The sequence below is a fragment of the Bubalus bubalis genome, chromosome 5, assembly GCF_019923935.1.
Source record: "Bubalus bubalis isolate 160015118507 breed Murrah chromosome 5, NDDB_SH_1, whole genome shotgun sequence".
Lineage (NCBI taxonomy): Eukaryota > Metazoa > Chordata > Mammalia > Artiodactyla > Bovidae > Bubalus > Bubalus bubalis.
The window spans coordinates 59920091-59932785 of NC_059161.1; the positions used below are offsets into that span (position 1 = coordinate 59920091).

At 38.7% G+C, this 12695-nt stretch overlaps 1 protein-coding gene across 1 annotated transcript in view; it reads right to left on the reverse strand.

Moving 5' to 3' along the window:
• Positions 1-1990: 1990 nt before the first annotated feature.
• The window catches only part of SPATA17 (spermatogenesis associated 17), a 239331-nt gene continuing 228626 nt past the window's right edge, over positions 1991-12695 (reverse strand). Inside the window, exon 11 of the mRNA XM_045165757.1 lies at positions 1991-2341. The gene's annotated coding sequence lies outside the window, so the exon portion shown is untranslated. The remainder of the gene's footprint in view (positions 2342-12695) is intronic.

Consider the following 12695-nt stretch of genomic DNA (forward strand, 5'->3'; position numbering starts at 1 on the left):
ACACACACACATGCAAATATGCTGACTAACCCACCCTTGGCACTCCAATCTTACACCACGGTTACTATTTTTCTATGTTAAACTCACGTTCCAATTGCTACATGATTTTGTATCCTGATTAGACCCTGACTAATACCTTCTGGTGTCTACCAGTCATTGCAAAGTAACTTATATCAGAGGGATTAGGGATTGCATAATTGTTTTTATTTTTTCCTATAAAATAAAGTAGCCATGTAATCTGCAAATTTTGTTTCCCTTGCCAAGCCTGCTATTAAAAATGCTCCTCTCGATGATAGGTCAGATTTATTGATGTATTACCACAGAGCTCTATTCAGAAAGCTCCTTCAAATCCATGGCTTTCACTAAGCACAGCACCAAAGCCAAAATGACTTCACTGTACAAGCCTCTTTTGAGAGCATTATATCAGAGAGCATGTAAAGCTTTGGGAAAGTGATCTCATTCAATCTCCTTTCTCCTTTTAATCACTCTCTGCTTACCAAAGTCTGAAAGAACTTTCAGCGCCCTTTTCCATCTTCTGCCTCTGCGGGGCTGTCATCCTGGGCCTTTTTGAGCAAAGACAGGGTGAAAAAAGGTGTCTAAATTCAACCTCTCAAAACATGACAGGGAGATCAGACATTTGAAAAATCTTCCGATTTCCTTGACAATTGTAATAAAGGTTTGAAGAAGAAGAAACAGCAGGAATGATGTGGTCATGTCCCCCAAAGCATCCTAAATATTAGTGAGTTTACAAGACCTCGTGCCTTAGAGACTCGTAGGGGCTGAAAGGTAGTTACATCCAGAGAGGCAGAAACAGACGACCTCTTCTAGACCTTGGGTTATTTGGAAATCTCCTTAAATGGGTTTAAATATTGTTTACTTATAAACTGCTATGTGAATAGATAGCCTGTTTGATCAGATGCTTTAAATGATCTAAAGCCTTTTTGGAAGACTTATTTAATGAGGAAAAATGAATGCCAGGTTTAGGACATATTCCATAATTTACTCCTGTGAATGATTTTGAAGTAAATATGTTTATTGTTAGAGATCCCAGGGTAATAGCTAGTTTTCTGTCTTGCAGTAACCTGCACTGATACTAGCTTAGGCTGATAGCATGTCTGCATGCTTTATTATTTGGCTGCATCATAATACTCCATGGACTTCTCAGGTGGCTCAGTGGTAAAGAATCTGCGTACCAATGCAGGAGACGCAGGAGATGCAGGTTCAATCCTTGGGTTAGGAAGATCCCCTGGAGAAGGGAACGGCAACCCACTCCAGTATTCTTGCCTATAGAATCCCATGGACAGAGGAGCTTGGCAGTCCGTGGGTCACAAAGAGTCAGATACAACTTAGCAAAACGAACAAAAACATGGAATAACAGTAGCATGTTTGTAAACATCATGCCTTTGAAGTCATCTTCCCATTCATTCATTCTTGTATGCATTCATTCCTGATTCATTTGTTTTTTAAAATAGATATATATATATTTAATATTTTATATATTTACATAAGGAACCCTGTCGTGGACCACTGTTTTCAAATGTTCTCTTAAGAGGATGTAAAAAAAAAAAAATGTAACTGAGCTTGAGTTACTAAAAATGGTATTTAAATAATGACTTGACTTGGAATGACTCGGATGAAACCAGCCTGTAGCTTTGGATATTTCCGTTCTGCTCTGGGTTGGTTTTACAGTTTGTACCATGGGGACAGCATATATTTTTTTTCCTAATTCTTCTAGTGAATCACCTCTCTAAGCTCCTTGTCACACTAAGCATATCATTAGATTTGCTTTTTAAAGTGAATTTTGGATAACGAAACACCAGTGGACTTAAGAGAAGTTTGAGTCTGCTCCATTTTTTCTGTACCCAAGTAAAAAAAATATTCCTGAGACTTAATATATCATCTATGAGTTCTGATGGATTTATCTGCTGGCAGTTTTAGATGTCTGAGAATAAATGCAAAACCACAAGCAAGCAATGGTCATTTGGCCAACCACCTGAGAATATATTCCTGATTCAGTTTTGTGACTCAAAGAATAGGGGATATAAATCCGCTCCTTATTTTCAGAATGAACTCACTGCTTCAGTCCTTCCACTTTGTTGCCTTTAATTAGCGTTTCTAATCAATCATCTCTGTGTATTGTTCCACGTCCAGAAGTCCATATTAATAACACGTCTGCTTACTTTATAAGAATTTGGTGAGAAGTTTAATTTCAGGATGTGACTCCATCTGGCCTTGCCAACTGTAGAACTACAGAGGGATGAGTTGGTAGTAAAGGGAACACCATCTGTTTCTGAGAATTTAGTTGATCTCTGGCATGATGAACAGGAACTCAACTGCAAGACTGAAGAGCCAAGATGGAAAACAGAAAAGTGAAGAGTTTATTGGGTCTTCTGTGTTATTAGGAGCATAATTTTCACAAGATGGATCAACATCATAACCAATGAGCAAAAGGTTTACATTATTCTGCAAGTCACTTGGAAGAAATCACATTCCATATATTAATATTTGTCTTTTCTGTCCTCCTCTTTGCTAACAACCAGTTGTTAAAAGGAACTATATACTTTATACACACACACACACACACACACACATATATAGATTTCTTTAAAGTAATAACCTGTTGATCCATTGAATCAATTGGGCATGTACAATGCAACTTGAATCAAAAGTTTAGCTAGTTAGCTCAGTCTATCGTGGTGCTATGTTAATAATCCCAAAGTCCTAAACCTTACTTTTTACAATCATAGGAAGGGATTTCATTTCATAACCAGAACTCCATTCTTATCCTTAGCTAAGGAGCTCAGAGATGCCATGAAAGAGAGATGATGCAACCATCACATTTAGTCAAGAGGACTTCTAAGTTCATGTCCTCGTTATGACGACCTAGCTGAATTATGGACTTCCCTGGTAGCTCAACTGGTAAAGAATCTGCCTGCAATGCAGGAGACCTGGGTTCGATCACTGGGTTGGGAAGATGTCCTGGAGGAGGGCATGGCAACCCACTCCAGTATTCTTGCCTGGAGAATCCCCATGGACAGAGGAGCCTGGTGGGCTGCATGCAGTCCATGGAATCACAGAGTTGGACACGACTGAGCAACTAAGCACAGCACAGCACAGCTGAATTATAACCATGAACAGAAGCACATTACAAAAATCAGTTAGAATGGTTTGGTTACTGGATGAAACTGGAAGCAATTGAAAGCACCAGTGATAAAGAAAATCAATTCAAATAAGCTTTTTCTCTCTAACCATCTGACATCATCTTCAGGGATAGTGTTTGAAGGTGATGATAAAGGTCTCTTTGAATGCTCTTTCCTTAGGCCTCTGTGACAGTCTACATTATTCCACTTTTTTTCCTTTACATTCTCTTCTATCCTCTATTCCTAGGCTTCCTTTTTAACTACTTTGGTGAACTAATTCCCTGTCAGTAATTCAGACTTAATCTATATCCTGATTGATGCCTAAATCTGTAGTTTTGGTCCTGACTTTTCACCAGAACCACCACTTCATAACTTCACATTCTATCAGACATTTTCACTGAAATATCATATACTCACTTCAAAGTAAATTTATGACAGACTTAATAATCTTCCCTCCTAAACCAGGCCCTTTAGCAAGATTTACATGGTACCAACACTCTTTGAGTCAACTGGACTCTTTATCAAGAATTCTTACCCATTTTGCCACCAAGGCCTTCTTTCAGGCCAACTATCTCCCTGGAGTTTCCACCCGCCCCGACCGACTGGAAGATTTACTTATGTAATAGTTCTTCCATTCTTATTAAGCAAAGGCATTTGGGCCATCGTTCTAACTAACAAACTCTTGTTATAGTGATTTCTAGCCATAAGCAGAGATACTTGATGTTTCTTTGGTCTGTTCTACCAGCAAGCATATATGGAATATACAGGCCAAGTGGGGAGAAATTGAGCGCTTTGTTATTGTTTGAAGGCAACCTGAGTATTTTAAAAAATAAAACCTAACAAGTTTAACACAGATTTATCACAGATAGGCCCTCTATTTTCACACCCTAACTTCTTCCCAGAAACTTGCACCCAGAGAAAGAGCCACAAACTTGTATTGATAATTATCCATCCATAAATTGCAAAGGCTTCCTGGTGCTGACAGATGGAGAAATATGTAGTCTGGGTGGCCTCTCTGAAGTTTGGCAGTAGATGAGCATGATCTCATGCAACAAAGAGAGAACATTCTCCAGTTCTCTTGGCAGAAGGTGACGATGAGTGTAAAAGGAGATTAAGCTTCTAAGCAATATCTTCTTCTAAAAACCTTCTTTCAGTATTTCATAAAGAAATAGCTCTCCTAAATGAAACCTGCTGTGAACAGAAAGCATATATAGCTGTCAAGGGAGGATATTCTGGACTGTGGGTGTTTGACACAAGCTGTGAAATATATGGACTTGAATAAAAATGAATAGAAACTAATTAATCCTTTCTTAAACCAAGCCAAACAAAAGTTCTGACATAATGTTTACAGATACTACTCAGTCATTCACTTTTACTGCCTTCTTCTCTCAATAATCTAGCACCGAGATTCTTGCCAAACGTGGGTATTTTGCTTCCAATGATCTGCTCAGAAACAGTTATTTTTAATGGAATCTGCATCATCAAGGGCATGGTTGACATCCTGTGTAATTCCTTAATTTAATTCGAAGGAAACACTGACATCAACCTTGGACCAGTACCCAAACTAGAGCGTGTTCAAATTAATAAAGAGCTTTAATCCACTCTCCACCTTCATCTTCACTGAATTTTATCATATTGAAACCAAGATCCCAACAATAACAAATAGGGTTAAATTCATGGTTCAATTCACATTCCAAAGGCGTCCCAGGTTATTCAGTGGTAAAGATTCTGCCTGCCAATGCAGGAGACACGAGGTCAATCCCTGGGTCAAGAAGATCCCCTGGAGGAGGAAATGGCAACCCACTCCAGTATTCTCGCTGGGATAACCCCATGGACAGAGGAGCCTGGGATCTCCTCAGTCCAGGGGTTCGCAAAGAGTTGGGCACAGTAGAAGCAACTCAGCACAGCACATAGCACACAGCACATTCCAATTCAAATGGAACAGTGGCTGCATGGGGAGCCCTGTGGAGAAGGATTCTGAACTCTGGTCAGTAGAAATGAAGATTGTGATTAGCGACGTCTGCCATGGAGAGGGAATAGTAAAGACAAACTGAGGATGAAGTTCTGGAACCTACGGACATTTAAGGAGAAAAGAAATCTCAGGTGAGTCATGGTATCTTTTCCAAACGCCTGAAGGACAGCATATGAACAAGAAACTCAATTCATTCTAAAGCACTGAATTAGTAGCAATACATGAAGTCTTAGTCTTCAGATAACAAAGAAATCTTACATAATTTAAAAAGCCTCGAATGGAACATACTCTCCTGAGAGGCAGAGTTATTCTCAAGACTTTGGAATACTCAAGCAGGGATATGTATATCTTATAAACAATCCCAGCAGGTGTGAGAAGTTTTCCTAAGAAGATTTCCTAAAAAAATCAATAATTTTTTAGGAAATTTACCACAGGCCATCAAACCTCAAGCAATGAAAAAAATCACCTTCAAGAGCAGGGTTACTTGTATTGAACTAAAAATAAATAAAAATATCTAACAATTTCAGGTAAATATGTTTAGTTCTTCCACTGAAATTTCATTCCAATTTGAGGCAATGTCTGCACCCTGTCATAGTATTTTAAAATATTTTTTTAATTAAAAAAATACATTGAAACTGGACATCTTTTAAAATCTCACAATTCAAGATTCTGGTACTTCCCTCATGGTCCAGTGGTTAACACTTCACCTTCTAATATAGGGGTTGTGGGCTCAATCTCTTGTCAAGGAGCTAGGATGCCACATACCTCAAAGCCAAACAACAGCAATAAAAAACAGAATATAAAACAGAAGCAATATTGTAACAAATTCAATAAAGACTTTTAAAATGGTCCACATTAAAAAAAAAAATCTTTAAAAAAAGATTCTAATGTGTAAATGTGGATATACCTGAATTAACAGTCCTTGCCAAAAATGCAACTTATCAAAGGCCCTGGTACCATAGATTTGAAACCAATTGGTTGCCCTGGAAGGTTAACTATATGATCAGTTAATGTCCCATCAGCAATCAGGGTCTTTGCCACAGAGTGAAGGAGATGGGGAGAAAATCACACAAGACAGAGATGAAAGCTGTGTAGTCAGAAGAAAAAACCCTTCTTGATTATGCTGTGGACTTTCTGAAGTCTTTAATTCTCCCTCTAGCCCATCTTCAAACTGGCGTGTGGGACGTACTGTAGATGGATGGTGATGCTCATCAGGAGAAGCACGCACATATATCTTGTGGGTTGATTTTTTTATTTGCCAGCTCAAGAGGAGCAGGGAGATTTATTTGGAAGGATGGTAATGAAGGTGGGAAGGCACTAGTTAGACTGCAGTTTCTGTTCCCAATATGTTATTCTCACTTTTTTTCCTCTTCTTGGTGCTGAGTTGGTCTCTTTATTTCTGCTTATTTTTCTTTAAAGGGAGGATATTCTGGTACAATAAGCCAGTGACTTGAGAGAGAATGGCAGTAAAGATGTGGGACCATAGAATTCCCATGTGTAATTTTTGTCAAGATACTTCAAGTGTTTTAATTGCATTCTACATTTTTATTCTACACACATGTACTTACACATAATTAGGGACTGTTTGAAATGATTGTTTTCTTTATTCCCAAAATGAGATTTCATGTTCCTTTTCTTGCTGTCTTGCTTTTGCCCTGCCTTATAAAATGAAGTCACTCACTGCAATGAAAAAACAAAACAAAAACACAACACTTGCTTCCTTCATAACAGTAGGCACAAGGAAATGGGCTTGTTTTGCTGAACCTTAAAAAGTACAGCAAAAGAGATCACCATGACCACCTTGATCTGCGCGTAAGAATGGAACTGTTCACTAAAAGGAAGGAGAAGATTGATATATGCTCTGGGTTCCAGGATGCTGTTTCCTGCGAAAGAAACAAACGCATGGTCTCTGGAGGACTGTTAGCAACCACCACCAGGGGTGCCGTTCCAAAATAACAGCGAAGAGCCTGAGCTGATGACCTGTACTAGGCCTCAGTCCAATCCCAATTTTGCTATTTTCCATATGACATTTGTTTAGTTACCTGTTCTGGCTTAATTTCATCTGAATATGGGGATAACAAATCCTACCCTTATGGCTTTGGAAATATTAATTAGAATAATTTGAACATTTGGACTACACCATGCAAATGATGCTTAATTATTAAACATCACTGATTTTCAATGTAAATATTGAGTCAAACAGCCAGATAGATAAGTACATTCAAACACATCTTGAATACCTGAAATCAACTGTAGATGGTTGAAATTTAGTAAAATAAATGTTTTATTATATAGGTGATTGTTATTTACTTTCTCATTTACCTTTAAGGTTTACATCTCTCTGTCAAGGCTTGTCTCTTATTTTTCTTATTTTTGCAGTTGAATATTATCAAAATATAGGATCGGGGATTTTTGAATGTAAAATGCTCTATTTCTTATGTGTGTTTGTAGCTTGAGTAATGAAAGCTAAAATGAAAATGCAATTACATATGGGTTTTCACTTTACAAGATTACCCTGAACATTTTGTATATGTATGAAATTTAAGTCTTAATAATGTGGCACAAGAAGTCCCATGTCAAAAGACAGGTATGTACCAAATTGTTTTTGAACTTGTGAATGCACCTACCCCTGAAAATAACTCTACATTATTTATTGTGGTTAGATGTCCAGGGCTAGTCCAAAAAATCCAATCCAACACACATCCCAATTTCTCTAAAATGGGAACAAAATTTTAGAAACAAGTTTCATAGTGTTTCTATGAGGAAAAAAAAAATGAGATTGGAGACTCAACGTTGTGTAACAGAAATAGAAATAGATCTTCCAGCTGCTCCACTCCCATTTTCATTCTAAGCAACTGGTGGTGACTGCTGAGCCTTTCGCAGGGTGAGAGCAGGAGAAGATTTAAGATGGGAAGTCAGTTAGAGGGAGAGGAGAAAGGGATGACAGGAAAATATGGGCATGGAAAGCAGTAGCTGTGTGTCCTTGTTTCAAGCTGCCACCCTTTTTTCTTTTCAGTTATCCTCAGGGAGTACTCTGGCAATAAACATAACAATGATTATTTATTGAGACACTTGCTGAATTAGAGGCATAGTCTTCAGTGATTTTAACATGTAATCAGTCCTCTTAATAACCCTGAGAGGAAAGTCTTATTCTTCTAGTTCTTATAGATGAGAAAACTGAGGTTTAGAGAGGTTAAGAAACAACGCCAAGATCATGCAGAGCTGAGAGACAGAGCCAACCTGCAACAGCCATTAGAGTTGCCCAAACTGCCAACAAAGGGAAGAACCCAGGTCCAGTTGCACTTTGTACGATTTTCACAGTGTTTTGACAACTGAAATCTTTGTCAACACCTAGAGTAGAGAATTTTCTTGGAAACATGTCCAGCTTCTCTTGTCTCATGGGTGGGGCAGGGAAGTACCTGCCATCTTCAGAGAGAATGGTGCTCTCCAGGGCTTTGGTTTGTCTGCCTCCCACCCCCTTCCACTCTTATAGGGGTTCCCTTGTACGGAACAAGTTAGTTTTCTCTTGCTGCTTTAAAGACTCTTTGTTTTTAACGTCTCATTATAAATGTGTCTTGTTGTAGATCTCTTTGGGCTCATCTTATTTGAACTCCCTGGGCTTCCTGGATCTTCTTCCAGAAAGGTCAGGGAAGTTTTCAGCCATTATTTATTCAAATAAGTTTTCTGCCTCTTTCTGTCTCTCTTCTCCTTCTGAGACGCCTATAATGTGAAAGTTGTTCCACTTCATATTGTCCCATAGGTCCCTTAGGTTATCTTCACTTTTAAAATTATTTTTTTTATTTTTTCTACTTTGTTTGTTTAGTTCCATTGCACTGACTTCCAGGTCACTCATTCTTTTTCTGCTTCCTCTGGGCTGCTGTTGAATTCCTCTAGTATTTTTCAGTTCAGCTATTATATTCTTTAGTTTTGTGACTTTCATGTGATATTTGTTAGCCTTTCTATCCCTTTGTTGAAGTTCCCTCCAAGTTCATTCACTCTTTCCCTGAGATTGGTCAGCATCTTTACAACCAGAATTTTGGACTCTTTATCAAGTAGATAATATCTCCATTTCATTAAGGCTTTTCCCCCTCCTAGGTTTTATCTTGTTCATTTGTTTTTCATTGCATATATTCATTGCTTATGAAACATGTAGTGACTCCAGATGCTCTTTAAAAAAAGATTTACTTTGGCTTCTGGACAACGGTTAATGGAAGTGCCAATCGCCTTAATCTACAGTGTGATAAAGTTGAAGATAGGTTTCCATCTTTGGGATGATGTTACGGACTGAATGTGACTTCTACCCCCTCCAATTCATATGCTGAAGCCCTATCCTTAACGTGAATGCATTTAAAGAAAGAAACTTTAAGCAGGTAATTAAGTTTAAATGAGGTCTTAAAGATGCAGCCCTAAACCAATAAGGACTGGTGTTCTTATTGGAAGAGGAAGAGATTTGGTGTGTGCATGTACAGACGGGAAAGGCCATGCAAAGATACAGTAAGAGAGCAGTCTGCAAGCCAGGAAGAGATGCCTACCAGAAATAAACCATGCTGACACTTTTATCTTGAACTTCCTGCCTCCAGTACTATGAGAAGTTACATTTCTGTTGTTGAAGCCAGGCAGTCTGTGCTATTCTGTTATGGCTACCTGAGCAAACTAATACAGGTGATGATGTATTTTTTGTCTGCTCTAAGACTAGGATAGAACTTCATCCCATTCTGAATGTTCTCAAGGTATATGCCTTTGAACATCCACAGTGCTCTTGATGTGTTAATGGTCAATATTCATACAAAGTTCATTTTGGTGAATAAGATGGGTGATGGAATTATCACCAGTTTTAATCAAACACTAGGTCTTGCTAATTTCCTTGAGTAGCTCATATAGGGAATGTAGGAAAGAAAGTATATATAAGTTGATGAATTGATAGTTAAATAGTTTCTCAGAAGAAACAGACTGCTTCCCCCAGTTATATTCTTTAATAAGATGCCATATCTCATTCTTCTTTCTCTTCAATGTGAAGTCATATTTGGTTCATCTGGATACCTCCATAGTTATCAGAAATGTATGTATGAGGTAGGCAGGGGTGCGGGATGATGAAAAATGAATATATTACACAGATTGGCTACAGAGCACTTAAATCATTCAAGAGTTTGGGTATCAGTGAGACAGATAAAACTGGCATTCTGAATCATGAAATACTTTGCAGTTCTCAAGAATGTCAACAGCAGGAATTCTTTTTCTTGGGTGTAGTGTTATAATGCGCACGCGAGAGAGAGGATAGAGAGGAAGGTAATTCACTACATGTGAAACTTGCAGACTGGAGCAGGCAATTCACAATTTTTTATTACCCACAGTTTTGCTTCTGAGTTTCCAGGACAGGTAACTTTGGAGCACTAAGGCTATGCAATAGCTCATAATATAATGCTTAAAGTTATTTTAAAAGAATGGATTCCCTGAATATTGTGAGTACAAGTAGCACAATTGTAGTAAGATTCCAGTCTCTTAAGATTATCATTAGAAAAGAACAGGAATTATTGATTCCATTACAATAAAGTAATAAATCCTATAAAAAAAAGAAAAAAAAATAATCGGGGTAGAGTGAAACTAGGCTTAGTAAAGTTAGAAACCATCACAGCAAGAGGCCAAGTTATATACTCCCCACTTACCAATAACACCCTGTTTTTTTCTTTCATCAGTCGCTTCTAGAGTAAATGAAATTTGATAGTTGAATCATCCATTTTGTTATCTGGTACAAATTCAATGCAGACTTCCCAGGTGGCGCTAGTGGTAAAGAACCTCCCTGCCCGTGCAGGAGACATTAGAGACGTGACCCTGGGTCAGGAAGCTCCCCTGGAGGAGGGCACGGCAACCCACACCAGTATTCTTGCCTGGGGAATCCCATGGACAGAGGAACCTGACAGGCTACAGTCAATGGGGCCGCGAACAGTCAGACACGATGAAGCAACTTAGCATACATGCACGCACAGACTCAATGCATAAAGTTTCGAAGGACTCTGATCTGTTCTGAATCTAGCTACTTCTACTCAACTTCTTACACTTCACAGCATAAAATAATTCATAACATCCAATAACATATTTTTCTATTCTACTTCTATTCCCCTACCCCCAAATGTAGCAAACCTCTCCTTGCAATAAATGTCTTATTTTTAAAAGTTTGTTATTATTACTTATTTGAGTTTTCTACAAACCTGCACTTATTATCGGAGAAGGCAATGGCACCCCACTCCAGTACTCTTGCCTGGAAAATCCCAAGGACGGATGAGCCTGGTAGGCTGCAGTCCATGGGGTCGCTAAGAGTCGGGCATCACTGAGTGACTTCACTTACACTTTTCACTTTCATGCATTGGAGAAGGAAATGGCAACCCACTCCAGTGATCTTGCCTGGAGAATCCCAGGGATGGTGGACCCTGGTGGACTGCCGTCTATGGGGTTGCACAGAGTCGGACACGACTGAGGCGACTTAGGAGCAGCAGCAGCACTTATTATAATTCCCAACATATTTACCAAATTTGGCTCTAAATGAATGGTAACTGTTTTTTAAAAGAAAAGGATTGACAATGTTTTTTTTTTTTTTTAAATGAATCTTTTTCAGATGTTGCTGTTGTTTGGTTGCTAAGTCATGCCTGACTCTTTGCAGCCCTATGGACTACAGCATGCCAGGTTTCCCTGTCCTTCATTATCCCCCAGAGTTGTTCAGATTCGTGTCCATTGAGTCACTGATGCTACCTAACCATGTCATCCTCTGCCACTTCCTTCTTTTGCCTTCAATCTTTCCCAGCATCAAGGTCTTTCCCAGTGAGTCAGTTCTTCACATCAGGTGGCCAAAGTACTGGAGCTTCAGCTTCAGCATGAATCCTTCCAATGAATATTCAGGACTGATTTCCTTTAGGATGGACTGGTTTGCTCTTCTTGGTGTCCAAGGGACTCTCAAGAGTCATCTCCAGCACAATCTGAAAGCATCAATTCCTTGGCACTCAGCCTTCTTTACATCCAACTCTCACATCCATACACGACTACTGGAAAAACCATAGCTTTGACTATATGGACCTTTGTTGGCAAAGTGATGTCTTTGCTTCTTAATCCTCTTCATATAAAACTTCACAAATTATAAGCTCTTACACAATACCTCATAAAACCAAACAGTTTAAAAATTTCTAGCTTAGACTACCATAATGAGAAGGGCAACGTTACAGACTGAATCATAAGACTTGTCATGTAACTTTGAAGTAGGCTATGTTCAGACTTGTTCTAATTCTAGCAATTGTCTTACAAGTTCATGCTAAGGTCAGAATTAACAAATATTGGCCCAGGATCTCCAAAATACCTAGCAGATTGTTAATTGTTATTAAAGATTCAAAGGGCTAGGAGGAATACTTTAAAATTTCATAATCGAATGAGTCAGATACTTGTTTTTCAATCAGAAGTCACTTACTAAGTGAAGACAATGAGCTGGATAGACGCTCACAAGCAGATGCTCCCTGTTCAGCAAAGAACTGCAGATGTCTTTTGTATCTGAGGGTGTCTACATGTCTGCTCCATGCTCACTGGTCTATGTCTATGTGTCT